The 18,640-nt window shown below is 46.1% G+C and overlaps 2 non-coding genes across 2 annotated transcripts; both read right to left on the reverse strand.

Moving 5' to 3' along the window:
* Positions 1 to 6,482: 6,482 nt before the first annotated feature.
* Trnai-aau (transfer RNA isoleucine (anticodon AAU)) lies at positions 6,483 to 6,556 on the reverse strand. Its single transcript has one exon. It is a non-coding gene; the product is annotated as a tRNA-Ile (tRNA).
* A 6,445-nt stretch (positions 6,557 to 13,001) lies between these two features.
* On the reverse strand, positions 13,002 to 13,074 carry Trnav-cac (transfer RNA valine (anticodon CAC)). Its single transcript has one exon. It is a non-coding gene; the product is annotated as a tRNA-Val (tRNA).
* Between the last annotated feature and the right edge of the window lie 5,566 nt (positions 13,075 to 18,640).

The raw sequence follows: 18,640 nt of genomic DNA on the forward strand, positions 1-18,640 counted from the left end.
TAATCAGGTCTAATAGCCATCATTTTAGTCACTGTTTTCCTTGTTAACTAGTCCAGAGGTCTACCACTGGGAACTTACCTGAGTTGCCTATGGAGTTCCATTAATATACAAATGAGTAGGACCTACTGCAGACTTATCAAATCCTTCTCTCAATATTGCAGATGTATTTTTCAATCAGGTTTACATGTTAGTGGTTTATTATGTCTCAGAATTATTATCTTACATCTCAAGGTTTTTTTTTCTCTGTAAAGATTATGTTTGTCTACTTTTATAGACTGAATGTTTTATTAAATTAAATGCTGTCTTCTTTGAAAATGTGGTTGATGAAAAAAATTTTTTTTAAAATTAAAAAAAAAAAAGAAAATGTGGTTGATGGTCATATTTATGACCATTACGTCTAAAACTCATTTTGGATTGGTTTTATAATCTTGTTTTGCAAAATGCCACAGAACAACCAAAATTCCTTATTTGTGTCATTATTCTTGTTATGAAATCTCATCAGATCTTTCACTTTTAAAAAAGTTACAAACAATAAATCAACTACAACCATTTTAAATCTTTTTTGCCTGCATGTAGTTATTTTGTTTTATTTTGATGCTTCTCAAAAGCCCCTGCAACCAGCTATAGAACTGAGAACTCAGAAAAAGGACCAGCTCCAAGCTTCATGGGACAGCCTATGCAGGTGCCTTTGGGCACAGACTCCCCACTGACATTGCCTCCCCAACTTCAGGACCACAGGGTTCTACTCAGTCAGCATGTACAGAACTTCAAGATTCGAATGGGCTCCTGAGACTGGGCTGGGGAAACAAACAGCCCTGGCAACAGAAAGGCACTTCCTGAAGAAGCAGAGCATGCTTCATTGACTTAGCATTGACAGAGCTACACACACATGAAGGTGCACGAAAGTAACGGCAAAATGAGAACTATGTCTCATTCATTTTATACTGCAAACCCAAGAGGGTGGTAATTTCTCTTAACCCCTTGAGAAGCCAAGAAGTGCAGCTCATGTCGGTCTCCCACACACCTGAGAGCCCCTGAGCACATTCCAGAAGCACATTTTCACAGATCCAACGTTAATTGGGCCCATGATCTTGGAAATAGCCTACTTTGCAAAAACTGGAGGCTGGGTTTAATCTTAAAAGCATTTATCTCTACTCCAAGGTTAGAGCAGAACTTAGACTCACTGAGGCTGCAAGGAAAGACTGTGGGAAGCCTGGGGAGGTGGGCACTCTGCCCCACATAAATGAAGAAAATCACTTTCTTTGACCCTTCAGTGGCTAAGTCAAGAAGTAGCGGAACAAGAATCAACTGGACAGGACGGCATGATCCAGGGCCCTGTGTATCTCAGCAGTAGAGCACTTACCCAGCATGCCCAGGGCCCTGGGTGCTATCCTCAAGACTAAAAAGAAAAACAAAGAATCAGGATTGTGTGGTGTTTTAGTGGTCTGCTTTCCTTTTTATTTCCTCCTAAGTTATTAGGAGCCATCTACTTAGAACAGTTTAGTAGACTATTCTTTTGCAAACTGAAACATTCGTGAATGTCTGTTATCCTTCCTGACCCCTCCCAAATAGGAAACTGGTATTGAGTATCATAAGTAATTATGTAGATCAATAAGACCCTGTCCTCCTTTTCTATGGAACCTAATTGGAGCCAAAGCTTTGCCTTTAATGTCATATTTGAAAAGGATGCTCATCTGATCCGATATGACCTGACGTGTTTAATAGACTGAAGCTGGCCTCATGGAGACTTACAGAGCCATCTTGGGAAGCTAGTCTACTGCCCAGCCTGTGAGTATGGAAAGACACTTCCTGGCAGGCCCAGTCTGTAAGAACATCTTTCTAACTCGTCACATTTTAACCTATTGTTGCCTTTGAGCAATTTTATAGTTCTTTGTAAATAGATAGGCACTATTATTTGGGTAAGTTCTCCAAAAGCCCATATGTGGAAGGGTTGGTTCCCAGACCATGTGCTCCTGCAAGGTGGTGGGAGCTTAGGAGGTAGGTCTGGTGGGAGGTTCCAGGTAACTAGGGGCTGCCCTGGACAGGGGTTGTAGGGCCCTGGTCTCCTGTCTCCCTGCCCCTAACTGCAAGAAGAGGACTGGCTTTTGGCCCCACCACTCTACTGCCATGGTGTTCTGCCTCTGTCAAAGGCTCAGAAGCAACAGACACCAAAGCCATGACCCCAGAATACCTCTCCTTTTTAAGTTGGTTATCTCAGGTTGCAGTAACAGAAAGCTGACAAACAATAGGCATGAAACGTCTGCCTTGTCCTGTGGACAGGCATGCCTGCATTTCCAGCTCAATTCCTTTGCTCCATATAAATTGGTACCTTTTGACTTTCCCTCCACACTAGTTATAGCATTGAATAAATAAGATCTTTAATCAGTCTTCATTTTTTATTGAGGCAAAATTCAAACAACAAAAAAGTCTACCATTCGAAATTGAACAGTCGTGTGGCACTGTGTCTACAGTGTTGTGTAGCCATCACTCCTGTCTAGTTCTAAAACCTTTCCTCACCTCGGACCAGAGACCACTCACTCAGCAGTGGTCCTCGGGGGTGTGCCGCCAGCTTTGAGTAACCACTGAGCTAGTTCTGCACCTCTGCATTGACCTCTTCTGGACACTTTGCTGAATGGAGTCATACCTTGTTTGATCTTGGCGACTGACTTCCTTCCCTTACACATTTGAGGTTCTAGGTTGTGCTGGTTGTCAGCATCTCCTTATTTTTTATTTCAAGCCAGGTTCCACCAAGCGGATATTCCACATATTTATCCACTCACCAGGTGATGGGCACTGGAGGTGGCTCCACCCCTGGGCTCTTGTAAATAGTGCTGGTACAAACATTGATAGTATTTGTTTGAACACCTGCTTTTAATTCTTTGGGTATATCCTAGGGGTGAGACTGTGGAATCATCAGGTAACTGTACATTTAACTTTCTCAGGAGCCACCAAGCTTTTGCTGGGTGGCTGCAGCATGTTTTAAATCATTAGCGTCTACAAGGGCTCCAATTTCTCCACATTCTCACCAGTACTTGACCCTTGAGTGTCTTCTTTGAGCTTAGTGGGTAGGAAATCACATCCTATTGTGGGTTTTGTTCTTATTTCCCTAACAATAATGTTGAGCATCTTTTCATGTACTTGTTAGTCATTTTGATATTTTCTTTCAAGAACTATCTATTCAAGTCCTTTGCTCAATTTTTTTAAAATTAGCTACACATGACAGTACAATGATCTTAACAATTCATACATTTGAATCAAATGGGGTATAATTCTTTGCTCAATTTTTAATAGGTTTGTTTTTCTTCATTGAATTCTAAGGGTTCTATATATATTCTGGACACAAAATCCTTACCAAACACCTTATTTTAAAATATTTTCTCATTCTTTAGGTTGTCTTTTCATTTTGATAGTGTCTTCTTATGCACAAGACTTATTAACTTCAGTGAAATCCAATGTATATGTTTTTATTTTGTTGCATGTATTATTTGTGACCTAAGAAGCCTTTGCCAAGTGTAAGGTAATGAAAACTCATCCATTTTCTTCTTACAGTCTTATGTTAACTCTTACCTTCAGGTTTCTAACCCATTCTGAGTTAGACTTTGTATAAAGTGGAAATCCACTTCACTCTTTCACATGTGGATATTCAGTTGTTCTAGCGCCATTTGTTGAAGAGTTGTTCTTTTTCTATTGAATGGTCTTTTTAGCCCTTGCCAAACTCCAGCTGGCCGTGAGGGAATGGGCGTATTTCTGGACTTTCAGTGCAACTCTGTCAATGTATATGCTTATCCTTAGGCCAAAACCACAGTGCACTATTTTTTTAATATTTTATTTTTTTAAATTGTAGATGGACACAATATCTTTATTTTTATGTGGTGCTGAGGATCGAACCCAGGGCCTCACATGTGCTAGGTGAGCACTCTATCACTGAGCCACAACCCCAGTCCGACAGTGCACTTATTATGATAGTTTTGTAATAACTTCTGAAATCAGGAAATAGGAATCCTCCAACTTTGGTTTCCTCTTCATTTGGAGTGCCTTGCACTTTCATATCAACTAAAATCAGATTTTTCATTTCTCCAAAAATATCACTGGGATTGCATTCAATATATAGACAGAATTGGGTGGAATCATCACAATATTAACTCTTGTAACCCATGAACATGGGATATTGTGATTATTAATTTTATGTATCAGCTTGACTAAACCACAGTACTTAGCTATTCTAGATGTTTCTGTGAAGAAACATCTTTTTTTTTTTTTTTGGATGGAATTAGTGTCTTTTCTCTCTTATGCACTTCAAGTAGAACTGTCCTCCCTAAGTGTGAGTGGGCTTTATCAGCTGCAGTCCACAAGAGAGTAAAGATTAACATCCCTTGAAGAAGGGAAAATTCTGTAACAAAATACTTTCAGACTCTGGCTTGCAAAATCAGCTCTTCCCTAGACTCCAGCCTGCTGTTCAGCCCTGCGGACCTCCAACTCAGACTGCACAGCATGTGAGCCACTTCCTAACACCTCTCTCTGCACACACACACACACATACATATATACACACACACACACACATATACACACACATACACACACACATACACACACATACACACACACACACATACACACACACACACACACACACACACACACACCCTATTGGTTCTATTTCTCTGGAGAGCCCTCACTAGTACAGAAGTCTTTCCTTTTTTCATAGGTCTCCATTAACTTATCTCAGCAACGTTTTGCAGCTTCTGGTGTACAATTCTCACATCTTGTTGATTAAATTCATTCTTCAGTATTTCTTTATCATGTGTTCATTTTACATCTGTGAGAGTAATGGTTTTATCTTTTTAAATTATCTTTTGCCAGACGACTATGTAGTTTCCTTTGATCAACAAAGTGTTCTGGAGCCCCTACTTCAGGTCTCTGAAATGCCACATAGTTTCACACAGAAAGAGCCTTATTCAATTAAAACAAAATAAAAGGGGCTATTTTGTCTCCTTCCCTCCAATCTTGCATATATATATTACATGTGTATGTTGCAGCATATATGAAGTAGGACAGAAGATAGGAAACTAGAAGGGAAAAATAAAATGCATATTCATATTTACATCCATCTATATGCACCAAGAAAATCAAGGAGGATACTATGAACTCTGAATGACAGTGATATACTGGAGTAGTGCTGAGAAGTGGGCAGACGGGGGGTGAGGGATAAAGGAAACTCTTCGCTGTGTACCTGTTTAGTTCCTGATCATTTGAATGCATTTTCTTATCCAAGGGGAAAAAATGTGTATTTCCTTAATTTCCAATGGTCTTCAAATCATCCTTAAAGGCTCGCTCCCGCTCCGGGGCTGTTGGCTCGCTATCTCCGTCATTGACCCTCGTGCTTCCTTGTCTTGAGATCTATTCCTCGTGCACTGCCCCGAGGAGAAGGAGACACCCGGCGCAGGACACGCAGTGCGCAGCGCGGGGTTGAGGGTCTTGCTTGCTCCTTTCACTGCGGCTGCGGTGACCGTCGCACAGAGGTAGGGCTCCGAGCAGCACCCACTGCCTGCACGGCTCCGCGCTGCGCGCTCAGCTGGGGGCACCCCGGTGTGGAGTGCGGAGCAGACGCGCCCCAGGAGGCGGGCTCTCCGCTCCCCTCCGTTGGGTCCGTCCTGGCGGGTCCACTCCTAGACGTCGCCATCCCCTGGCGGCTCCTTCCCCTCCGAGGTCAGCGACAGCCTGCCTTGTGCTTTAACCCTGCAGCCAGCCGGCACCCGCCACGCCCCGGCCCGTTCTGGGGCCGTCCCTCACCTCGCTACCTACCCACGGGAATCCGTGTCCACGCCGTTTCCACCGCACCCCTTCAAAAGGAGGGGCCACCCTAGGCCGCGAGGCCAAGTGTGCGGAGAAGCGGGACCGGAGGGAGTCGCCCGGCGGCCGCGGAGACCCAGGACTGGCCTCCGAGGGGAGGACGACCACAGCGCGGGAGGACGCGGAGGACTCGGGGTACGCGGGAGGAGCAGCGGGGACGGGTGAGGATGGGTGAGGAGCAGCGGGGACAGGGGAGGACCGGCGAGGACACGGAGGACCATTGAGGGCACGAAGACCCCGCGCTCCGCCCCGGCGCGCCCACCTCCGGGTCGGGTCAGCACGGAAAGCAGGTGGACCCCTGGGCGCGCCCGGTGCCGCCGCGGGCGGGAGATTGCGGGCGCCTGGGCACCGCGGCCGGAGTGGCCGGCGTTTTCTCCGCAGGCATCGCCGCGGGTACTCCCCAAAACAATGCGGGGAATTTCCAAATTCCTCCTGCTTCCCGGCCCCTGATCCCACCGTCCCACCGCTGGGCTTGCTCTGGGGGCGAACTCCTCCGAGCGATTTCCTTCCTAACTGCTAAGACGTGCGCAGCGGCGCCCAGGAGTAGCGGGGTACGGTCGGGAGATGCGAGGGCGGCAGCGGCTCTCCATCGAGGAGCCGGTTAAAGTTGGGAAAAGTTAAAGAGGAGCTGGCCCGTACGGGGATCGAACCCGCGACCTTGGCGTTATTAGCACCACGCTCTAACCAACTGAGCTAACCGGCCGGCTGTGCGAGGCCGCGCTTTCTTTCACGGTTTGAACTATCTCTAATGTCCGGGACGTTTTTCTTCTATGAAGAATGAGTTCCGCTCTTTCTTATTGTTCATTATTTTAAAAGGAAGAGGGAAGGACTCCGCACCAACCAGAGAGAGCTGCTCCCTCTGGGAGGCTGGGCCCTGTGCGCGGCGACCCCTCCGCTCTGTGTTTTCCGTAGGCAGCTCGGCGCGGGGTCCGCCTGGCGCTGTCGCCGGGTGGCGACGCACGGGGACGCCGGGGCGTACCGAACGCCGCGGCCGGGGCCTCGAGGACGCACCCTGAAGAGCGCAGCTCTCTTCCCGCGCTGCAAAACGCGAGAGTCGCGCCAGCGACGAGGCCGGTGGAGGCTGGAGGCCGTGGCGTCCAGCACCGGGACGGTCGCAGGGGTCGGAAGACGCGGGTCGCCGGCCGGTGCGGAAGCTGGCGGGCAGGAAGCGGCGCGAGCCCGCGCCCGCCGGACCCACCGCTGGCGGAGCCCACCCAGGAGCGGCGGCAGCACCCCGCGCCCCGCGGCCCTGCGCCTCTCCAGCCGCCGCGCAGTGTCCGTGTTTCTCCCCCTGCTTCATCTGAAGTTGAGGCCCCATCAATGCTGGAAGGACTCCTGCTCCTCTTCGCTTTCCCTTCTTTTGGAGAAAGGAGTCCTCTATCTTTTGATCAGCCAGGTCATCCTTTCCGCCAAGAAATTTGTAAATTGTTATTTTTTAAAAAGGGGTGAGCTCGCGCTTTTTATTTGAGCACCTTCTTAACTTCGTGTCTGCGTTGGTCGTCGTCATTTGTTCTGTGCTCTAGTCGAAATGCAAGGAAGGAAATGGGGAAACCAAAGTCATCTGCTCCTTCCCTCCGGTTCTCCCGCTCCGTGGTGCTCACCGCCCTCCCTCTTCCCTCCGCGTGCGCCTGCCCCTCCTGCGGCTCCCAGCCCGGAGACCCTTTCTGCCCCTCAGCCCGGCCCACTGTTGGGCGCCGGGCGGCCTCTGCTCTCCAGGTTCAGGCTGTTTTCGTCTAGATCTCTCGTCGGGAATCCTGGCTGCGGTTCCTCGTGGCTCTCCACCCGACAGTGCAAACACAAACTGCCCTAGGCTGGCCTCTCTTGGTTTCCCCGCTGCTACAGTTTGGATTTTAAATGTCCCCCAGGTCCTTGTGTTCCAGGCTGGGTCCCCAGCACGCTGGCAGCCACTAGGAGTTAGCCAGGCCTTCAGGTCAGACGTTCCCTCCCCAGGGACAGCGGAAACCCCGCCCCTTCCGCCGCCTGCTCACTTCCGGGTTTGCTCTGCGGTCCACTTGGGCCATGGTCCAAAGTAACAGGGCGCATTTCACTCTCCATCTTTCGGGGGTCTTCTTATGTCCATCCTACATATGACATCCAGGGGGCTTATTCCCATAAGGAGGATAAGGACAGGGACATCGATACCATCTTCCCAGAAACCTTGACATGTTTTCATACCTATATTTATCATTTTATCTGAATGTTTTTACTAGTAGACTGATTGCACCTATAAAACTTAGGTATGATTGTATTACAAGGTAATGTATTAGTGTTTACTTGTAAGCATATTATATTTATTCATATCCTATATTTAGTTATATTTATTTGTGTATCACCAGTGAAATCAGTTATTATTACTAAGAGCAATAAACATATTCAATTGCCTTTGATTCAATTTGTTAACATTAGCATTATACCATTTCTATAAAACTCAGAAACCTCTACTATTTTTTTTTGGTACTCTTACATAAGAGCAAATATCTTGGTATCTCTTGTAAAGGTAAAATTTCTAAGCTGATTCTAAGCTGCAAGAGTCTGAGTTAAAGTGTAAAAGACTGGGGATTGTAAGGTTTCTAAATTGAAAGGCTTGGGCTAAAAATAATAATAATAGGCCAGGTATTGTTAAAATTCCTCTGCTACCCCCGGAACCTGTAATCTCTGTAGCTGTTAGAACAATACCTGAACTGCCCAGTAAATATTTCCATTGATTCCCTGGTTGTTTATTAGCTAAGGGCTCCAAATAGCTCAGACGTAGGCATTGCAGGACCTAAACCAATCAGTTTGAATGTGTACCCCACTTAGGAGCACCAATCACCCCTGTCCAATCTGTTCCCGCCAATGTATGCACTAATCATGGCTCAGGGTTGTTGTTCAATTTTCCCTCGCCTAAAGATGATTTGTTCTGATGTATGCAAAGCCCCCCACCCTCTCCAAAAAGTGTACTTAAGCTCTGCTTGACCTCTGCTCTGGGCTCTGGGCTGCTCTCCCTTCCTGAGTGAGCCTTGAGCCCCAGCATGCTGGTTCAATAAAACTTCCCCCCTGCAATTGCATGAGGCTGGTCTCTTGTGTGGTCTCTCGGGACCCTTACACTCTCTCTTGTAGTGTTGGTTGTTGCCTTGTTAATTGGGTGGTTAGTAGGCTGAGACTTTCCCATACCTTGGGTTCCTACACAAACTGAAGTTCACTGTAAACAGTAAATTAAGTTTACTAAAATTAAGACTCACCAATCAGAAACCACCAAACTGGCCTCTAACTAGGGGTATTAAACTAGTATCAATCAAATGCCTTTTCTGTGTCTTGCTCCCTGAACACCTATAGTTTGTTAGAGTCTGTAAACAAGTCTGGATGGCGCCTGGCATATTGCCAGAGGGAGTGATTTGTGAATAATGCCAGCCAAGCCATGTGGAGATTCCTTATTGGTTGACTGCTGTATCTAGTTTATGCTAATTAAGATAAGCTGTGTATAATGTATAAATACCTCTGTTGCCCTACAATAAACTGCTCCCACTCCTGCTGTATCAATCTACACAAGTTGTTCGGCAAGTTGTTCGGCACCCCCCCCCCTTATTTTGCTGCAGACTGGACTGCGGCAATAGTTCCTCCTGTGGCCCCCTCATCTGGTGTTGCCAGATGGCACAGTGGTCTGCTGAGATTAAATCTTTACAGTGCCTAAATTGTTTGTTGTTGTTTTTGCTGTTTTACTAGGGATTGAACCCAAGACCTTTTAAACCACTGAGCCACATCCCCAGCCCTTTTAAGTTTTTACTTTGAGACCAGATCTTGCTAAAGTGCTTAGGGCCTCACTGAGTGGCTGAGGCTGGCCTTAAACATGTGATTCTCCTGCCTCAGCCTCCCAAGCCACTGGGATTACAGGCATGCACGACCACGCCAAGTTTATCTTTTAACAATGGGGACTGGCTTTATGATGGTCATCCCTGGAGGAATCAGCTTCCACTCAGGCTTTGAAAACCATGTGTTCTCTCCCTCCCTCTCTCTCTCTCCCACACCCCCCTCTGCTCCACCCCCACTCCAGCAGCTTTCTTCACAGAGCCCAAAACCCTTCTCCTGGTGGACAGCCCAGTTAGTGTTTTTGATTGGCAGTTAGTCTTCAAGTCGTCATCCTTGGTTTTGTTTGGTTTTCACCGCAGCAATGGATTGCTTCTTGTGCTTTAATTTGCATGTGAGTGACTTGATTTTGAATCTTCTGTCTGCTCATCTAATAACTTTAGGTGACTGTTACTTTAATGACTGTAACTTTGTTTGGACTTTGACTTCCAGAACCAGTTCACCCTATTTCTTCTCACACACTGAAATCGCTCTTGCTGTGTTTCCCACCTGTTCCTTTCCCCCATAACTTTGGCAATGGGATGACTGAAACTGACATGCATTCTTCTATCATCCAAGTACATTGTCCATGTCAAAGAGTTTCTCCCAGTGCAGACCTAGCAGAGGGCTTCTCCCATCCTTGGGTCCCAGATGAGTTCACAACTCCTCATTGGTTCAAATGCTAAGAATCTCATCTCCCATCCTCATCTGTGATCGCTGGATTCAATTTACAGTAGCAGCACGGTTTTTAGATATTTCTTATCTGCCTCAAGAAGGTCTTTCACCACTTCCAATGGTTTTGGCCTCTTTTGTGCCTTTATTTTCTCTATTTCTTCAGATAATCTTCCTTTGAAATATTCAAAGATTTCTCCATCTGCTTCTCTTCAGCAACTACCTGGTTGCTCCTCTGCAGGTTCTGGCGACCCATCAGGTGAGGTCACCAACTGATCTAAAATCACTAAAAATCACTCTGATTTATTCCAGTAGCATGATGTAGTCAAAGTCCCCATCAACAAAGGCTCATTATTTCCTTAATTATGTCCAGGCCTTCTGTCAGCCTTCCAGACACTGCACAACACCATCGAGGTGGTCTAGATTTTCTCCTGAGGTAAGAAGAAACCAAGATCCTTGGTGATCACTCTCATTGTTCACCAGGGACATTGTGCTTTCCTTTTAGTGCTTCTTTCATGACAATTTTTCTTCAAAAAACAAAAAGCCATGACCTTGAAGCTCGCCCCTGTGGAACACCAGTGTGCCAAGGAAAGCTGTCAGCACATTGTGGAAGGCCAATAATTGGGATGTTCTATTTTGAACCACTCTGGGAAATTCGAGCCAGCTGAAGGGAAGGAAAAACAGAAAGCCTGTCCTAGGTATGACTTCATGGACTGAAAGTGATCTTCACGTCTGGTCTTAGATCCACAGGTCTGGTCCTAGATCCCACTGGCAGGACTTTTCCCGAGCTGCTTTCCACAAAGGCTGCCAAGTTGAAGACAGAGAATGACAGGGTGCCACCCACCACCCCCAGAGACTCCCCTGCCCTGTCATTGTCAACTGTCCTGTGACACCACAATGCTCCTCATTCTCAAAGACCCAAAGACAAAGATTTCTTTGAAAACCACCTGCATTGCAATGGTGCTGTTGAAATTTCAGTAGGTGTTGTTTGCTATGTCTGACAGAGTCAAACAGTGTCAAGTAACAAGAGTTGCACTGGTCAGGGCTCCCCAGAAACACAACCATGTGTGCAAGCATGTGTGCAAATACAGAAGGACTTTGTTTTAAGGAACTGGCTCACACAGTTGAGGAGGGTGATGAAGACTGTTTGCTTGCCCTAACTCTAGTGAAGCTCCTGCAGCTTCTCCTGGGCCTATCTGTGCACTTGCTCATAAATTCCAGTTTTAGTAATGAACCTGCCAAGTCTAGTGAGCAGAAAGCCTCCACCCTCAGTATCTGATAACCCAGTAGCTCATCAGGTTCTGCATGCTGCACCATCCCCAGGTGGTGTCCATCACCTGGACCATCTCATCCCTGATGCTCCTCTTGGTGGTCTTCTGTTCACTAGCCACCACACCACACTGGCTGTGAGTTCCCACTTGCCAATGCTGTGTCCAAAGTTGAGCCCAGTGTTTACCACACAGGAATACCCCGTGGCAGGGGTGCCTTAGCTGCTGCAACTGTTCCAAATAGTCTCCCATGCCAGGGTGTAGCAGGTGTCCCTGAATCCTATTTTTTTTTTAAGTGAGCTTTGGCAAATCCAGAATCTGACAAGGGAGCCCAGCAGGCTGGAGACTCAGGAAAGGGTTGAGCTCGAATCCAAATACAGCCTGCTGGCAGAGTTGCCTCTTGCTGGAGGAGTCTGCCTTTTCTTCTGCCTAGCTGACTACAGGAATCCCACACGTCATGACAGGTAGTCAGCTTCATTCAGTGTAAATAAAATGTCATCCAAAGGCACTCTCACAGAAACATCCGGAATAATGTTCACCCACACACAGTGTCTCGGCACCATGACTGAGTCTAACTCACATGTAAATTTACCATCCCAACTTGTGGATGTTTTTATCCTATAGTTTCTAGACAAGGTTGGCACACTCAGAGACGTGCATCTTTTATTGAAAAAATATATAGTTCGATGTCATCACATAAATGGACACCCAAAAGGAGTGAAATGTGGACTTGATCAAGCACAGCTACATGTCAGGGAAAGTCTTGCCTGACAGTGCTTGCAGTACCTTGAAGAGAAGGCTGGATGTAGCTTAGGGCAGGTGCTTCCCTAACCAGAGGGAGGTAGGAGGAGTTGTGTGATTCTACAAAAGAAATTTTTTAAAAAGAAAGAAGTTTCTAAATTCTGCAAGCAATTCAGAAATATGATGGGAAGAGAAAACAACTAAAAAAAGAAAAAAAGAAAAAATTCAGAAATATGATGGGAAGAGAAAACAACTAAAAAAAGAAAAAATTGTAGTGTACCATGAGACAGAAGAAACAAGCCATTGTTACTGCTTATTAAATACAGGTAATCCAATCAATCTTCCTATTGTTATTCTTTTTTTTTTTAACTTTAGGTTAAATATCTTAAGAATAAACACAATATAGGTTCAAAACAAGTATCCGTATTCCATAGTTTCAAGGTTTCCCTATTGGAGCACAGAAACAGTATAAAACACCTCTCTCTGTTCACATACTATTGTTTAGTTAGTCCTAATATTGATTACCCTTGTTTGACACGTCTAACGGGTTCCATTCTTGTTTGAGAGAAGCGCACACTTGGGTAACAGACCTACGTGGCAAGGAAGGATAAGATCCTGTAACTAAAAGCTAGGCTGCAGGCATCCTGTTTCCGCCCGGTTTCGAACCGGGGACCTTTCGCGTGTGAGGCGAACGTGATAACCACTACACTACGGAAACGGCTGCTGGCGGCCCTCCCTCCCATGTGTAATTGACAAGCTCTCCCTGTGGGGTTCCAGAGCGTTCAGCTGGGGTCTGTCCCTGGGGTCACTCTGGTGGCTTCCCCCCTTCTTTTCTATTTATTAATAATAATAACTCCAGATCCAGCAAAGCCTCCGCCCTGGGTCCCAAATGCGGAAAGAGTGACGGTCTGTGGATTGATTTCCAGATCCCCCGTGCTGTCTGCACAGGTGACCGTGGGCACAGCGCTGTGATGCTCGCCTCTTGGTGGCAGATAATGACTCCGAAAACACTAAAGCAGACTTCTGAGCCCGGGAGAGGGCCAGAGGTCACGAAAACTGCTGCAGCTGCCCTCGGTGTTCCCTGTGCAGTTAATTGGCCAGCAGTAGCCACCTGGCTCCACGGAGAGACCAGCTTTCCGGAGACACTGGGAAGCGCAAGGCGCAGATCCCGCAGCAGAGCCAAACACAAAAGACGCAGCCTCTGCGCTGGAGACCCAGTGTCTAGCAGTGAGGCTTCCTTATAAAGTCACGGAAACATCATCCTGTTGCGTTACTGCCCTAATTTATAGCGGGTGCAGACAACAATGTTTTAAAAGGGTTATAAGTAACCTCACTCTTGATCTCAAGAACTTTTTAGCACGAACCCAGATGTACACTAAATATGATGTTAAAGCAAATAATAAAATAGTAATAATAATAATAAGTATTTGCCAACCTAATTGACAATATCTGCTGCCGCAGTCCGGCTGCAGCAAAATAGCCGGGGGGGTGAGGAATAACTTCTGTAGATTGATGCAGCAGGAATAGGAGCCCTTTATTGTAGGACAACAGAGCTATTTATACATTTTGCACAGCTTATCTTAATTAGCATAAACTAGATACATCAGTCAACCAATAAGGAATCTCCACACTTAATGGCTCACTTTTGTTACTTCTCAAACCACTCCCTCTGGCATTTTGCCAGGCACCATCCAGACTTGTTTACAAACTCTAACATTTCTCTGGCAAAATGCCAGGTGTTATTTTTGACTTATTTACAGACCTTAACAATCTGCTTTTTAGATGTAACTGGCCACAGTCACTCTTGATGAGGCTCAGACTCAGAATAGAGTTTTCTGAACTTACTGCTATAAAGTGAACGACCTATATAGAGTATTAATTCCCACTGCAGGGTGATGTGGTTTAGGGCATGCCACGCCAAAGGATGGCACTTTGACATTTGGGAAAACCATAAAAGTAGGAAGGTCATTCCCACCTCCCCCACCCATTCTCCCTAACTGGGTCTCAAGACCCTTACTCCAAGGGTGCCTTCCCTGCACCCTAAGGAGAGGAGCAGGGGAGACAGTGAACACTCAGATCCTGCTAAGCACCCTGCCCCCATTTATTGCCACTAGGTCATATTATCCAGATTTCTTCATAGTTGTTCTCCATATTTATTTACCTCTTCTTCAAACCTAGCATAAATACACAGGGTTACCTGTTTCTTCAAGTATTCCTGTCCTTAGGAAGGCACCGTGGCACATAATCTTAATAAATTGGCGTTTTTTTCTCTTGCTGGTCTGTCTTGCTTTAGAGGCCTCAGCCACCAACCCAGCAATGGATGAGGAAAGACACTTCTTCCGATGCTGGGGATGGACAAAAGTGGGCTAGTAATCAAGGAAAGGAGGAAAACTGCATGACACTTTAGTGACAAGAGACTATGTTGAGATTTTCTTGAAATAGGAGCATGAAGACTTTTTCTTTTTTTCTGGAATGAAAACAGAAGGGAAGGTGAGAAATGTTATCTTCCTCAATCGTATTTACAAAAATTAGTCTACATGCCTTTGTGCTACCTGGTGGGATCATCACTTCTCCATAATCCAAGAATTTAGACCTCTTGCCTGACTAATCTGCAATGGCCTCTGAGGCAATGGTCTTGTGAGGCTCTGCTGGTATCCTGCAGCATCTCTAGCTAACACCTCTTCTTGAACCTGAGGCCCCATAGGGTCAGACACAAACTGTACCCAGTTTATATTGACAGAACGCTGACCCAGATCTTAATAGGAATGGATCTTAAGGGTATGGGATCAAGATGAAAGGATTTTAAATATTGCATCAGATTTGATGTGTTGATATTGGGCTTCTAGGCAGAGATACCTTACTCAAGGTTATAGCTCATGCAGCTGAAAACAGCTCTAGGTTTTTCTGGCTAGTGGTTTGATGTTATGCACCCAAAGCCAGGGTGAGACCAAATAAATGAGATTGAAATATCAGTACTTCCTTGGTGTACTTTAGAGCCAGTTATCTAAAGGTTAAGGTAGATTGAAATGCTGAATGGGGTTATGGAGCAATACCTAAGACCTCATGCACTCTGGGCTTTTCCAGAAAGCCTTTTACCAAAGTCAAGAGAAGATTCCCAGCAGCCTTACAGTGCTCAATGGCGGACCCTCCCCATATGCTACAAATCACCACTGAACTGGAATCCCTGAGCACAGGGTGATGCCTGGAACCCAGACAACGTTAGCAGCAGACCATCAAAGACCGGTTGCATGTCATTATGGACTGAACCCTCTCTCCCCTGATTCACGACGTTAAAGCCCTGGTTAATTCTGATGTGAGATGGGCAGTGATTCAAGGAAGCCACACAATGGGGCTCTAGTCCAGCAGGGCTGGTGTCCTTATAGGAAGAGGAATCTAATACAGAGATCATTCTCTCTGTATACACAGAGGGAAGATCACAGGAAGGCACAAGTGAGAAAGCAGCTGTTCACAAGCCGGAAAAGGAGGTCCCCAGAAATTAACTGCATCCTCCATCATGGAACCCCCCAGAACTGTTGTTAAGTAGCCCATTAGGCATCCTAATTAAGAGGGTATCCTGTTAGGCAGTGCACATTGGCTAATGCTAGCCTGTTTAACAAAGTCAGCAAAAGCATTAATCAGAACACTTTGGTTCAGAGATCTTGGGTGGTATATTGCAGTGAACCTGACTGTCTCATTGGGTTCTGTTTTCTTTCCCCCCTCCTTTCCTTCTCTCTTTTCTTTCATCTTTACTTCCTCTTTTTCTTCAGAAAAACAGCTTCTGTGAAGGTCTGTAAACAAGTCAAAATAACATCTGGTATTTTGCCAGAGAAATGTTGGAGTTCGTAAACAAGTCTGGATGGTGCCTGGCAAAATGCCAGAGGGAGTGGTTTGAGAAGTAACAAAAGCCAGCCATTAAGTGTGGAGATTCCTTATTGGTTGACTGATGTATCTAGTTTATGCTAATTAAGATAAGCTGTGCAAAATGTATAAATAGCTCTGTTGTCCTACAATAAACGGCTCAACTACACAAGTTATTCGTCACCCCCCTGGTTATTTTGCTGCAGCCGGCCTGCGGCAAGCTTCCTTCCTACACTTTTCACAGCAGTCAGTGGTAGTGAAGCAAACTATTAAAGTGCTTTAAAAAGGAATGGTTCTGAACTGAAATTTGGGTTGGGAGGTACAGCCCCACAGTGCAGCATTGGTTATCACTGGAGTCTGAAAGATTGCCAAAGCCTCCAAGAAGCCATCTTCTGAGTGTCTGTGTTCATCAATTCCCTATTCTTGAAGAGATACTTTGTAAAATACATATGCAATCTAACACAAATCTGTTTCCCATTGGTGCACATTACTCCAAACTTTTTTTTTCAAACGTCTGCACACATCATGCTCTTTCTTGTTCCCTTTTAAATATGCACACTACTTCACTATGTGGTTGTGCCATAATTTATCTAATCATATAATTCTGATCTATTCAGTTAAATCATAAGTTTAAAAACACTTATTTAATAAAACCCGAATTACTTGAGTTTCTCCCAATCTCACAATTTTAAATGATGGTGCAGAGAATAAGCTTCAACACTACAAAATCTCTCATGTGTGCAAGTATACGTTGCACATTGGTGGAAAAGCTGCTTCAAAGGGCATGTGCATTTGAAAACTTGTTCTCCATAGCAGCAATGCACGATGCATTATCTGTGAAGAGCACAATTGAATAGAACACTGGTCACACAACTCCATGCTTCATTCCCTGCTACAACTATGAGATGAATACAGGCAATTCAGAAAACCGTGGTGGGTGGATGGGCGGGGCGGGGGTAGCGCATGGATCAGAGATTCTTGTAATACCGGACTATTGCTGTCTTTGTCAAAAAGGTGAGATTTAGCCGCAAAGAGCCTGGAGAGGGGGAGGTCAAGCATAAGGCTGGGAAGGGGTTGAGTGGACGGGTCTGATGAAGGGGTTTGAGGAGTACTTTTTGTGAATTGCTGAAATTAAACATGCCAAACATTGACAGAGTCCAGCCAGGGCCTTCTGCAATCCGTGTTTTTAGTGTGTAGGTGCTAACCCTAACCCTAGGCTGTGGTGACCGAGTGGTTAAGGCTTCCCGCACAGGCCCATATCCTGCCACAGCGCTCCTCGGTGTCGCTCTTCCTCCACTGTGGACAGGATCCTACTGTGGACCAGGATTCCTACTGTGGACAGGATCCATACTGTGGTCCAGGATCCGTACTGTGGACAGGATGGGTACTGTGGACAGGATCCTACTGTGGACAGGATCCTACTGTGGACAGGATCCGTACTGTGGACCAGGATCCCTACTGTGGACAGGATAGGTACTGTGGACAGGATCCTACTGTGGACAGGATCCATATTGTGGACCAGGATCCGTACTGTGGACCAGGATCCTGAGGAGCGCCTTTGGTAACTAAGGAAGGGCGTGGGGCTCGCAGTCTGGACCCTGCTTTGGGGGGGCGTGTGTGCAACTGCTAAACGCGGAGCAGCAGCAGAGCCCTCGGATTTATTTTTAAATAAAATATCCAGAACAAAACTCCGAGCGCTGCTGATGGAAGAGCAGGACGCCGGCTGCGGGGAGCCCGAAGGGTCAGGGTTATGGTGTGTAGGTGCGGGTTGCCAGCGCTCCTAGGAAACCCTGCTGGAAACTCGGCCAAGGCGGGAAACGCGACCTGGCGGGGCGGGGTGCGGGACCAGCTGCTTTATTTCTCTGCCTGTCTCGAGCCCTTAAGTAGGTTTAGCCTGATTTTCTGATGACGTCTGGCATTCTTTAACTGCATGACTGTCTCCATTTCGAGCTTCTAAATTGCTGACCCAATTCGGTTGTTGCCGGTCCGGCTGCAGCAAAATAGCGGGGGGGGGGGGGGGGGGGGGGGGGGCGGTGACGAATAACTTGTGCACGTTGATACAGCAGGAGTAGGAGCCCTTTATTGTAGGACAACAGAGCTATTTATACATTTTGCACAGCTTATCTTAATTAGCATAAACTAGATACATCAGTCAACCAATAAGGAATCTCCACACTTAATGGCTCGCTTTTGTTACTTCTCAAACCACTCCCTCTGACATTTTGCCAGGCACCATCCAGACTTGTTTACGAACTCTAACATTTCTCTGGCAAAATACCAGGTGTTATTTTTGACTTATTTACAGACCTTAACAGGTTGTTAAGATATTCACCTTTTTTGAATTCTTGCCCGTTTGCCTGATTTGGATGTGGGGAGGTGTTTCGGAAGGTCTTTTCTGCTGCCTAGAGACTGAAATTATTTTCTCG

The sequence above is a fragment of the Urocitellus parryii genome, chromosome 8, assembly GCF_045843805.1.
Source record: "Urocitellus parryii isolate mUroPar1 chromosome 8, mUroPar1.hap1, whole genome shotgun sequence".
Lineage (NCBI taxonomy): Eukaryota > Metazoa > Chordata > Mammalia > Rodentia > Sciuridae > Urocitellus > Urocitellus parryii.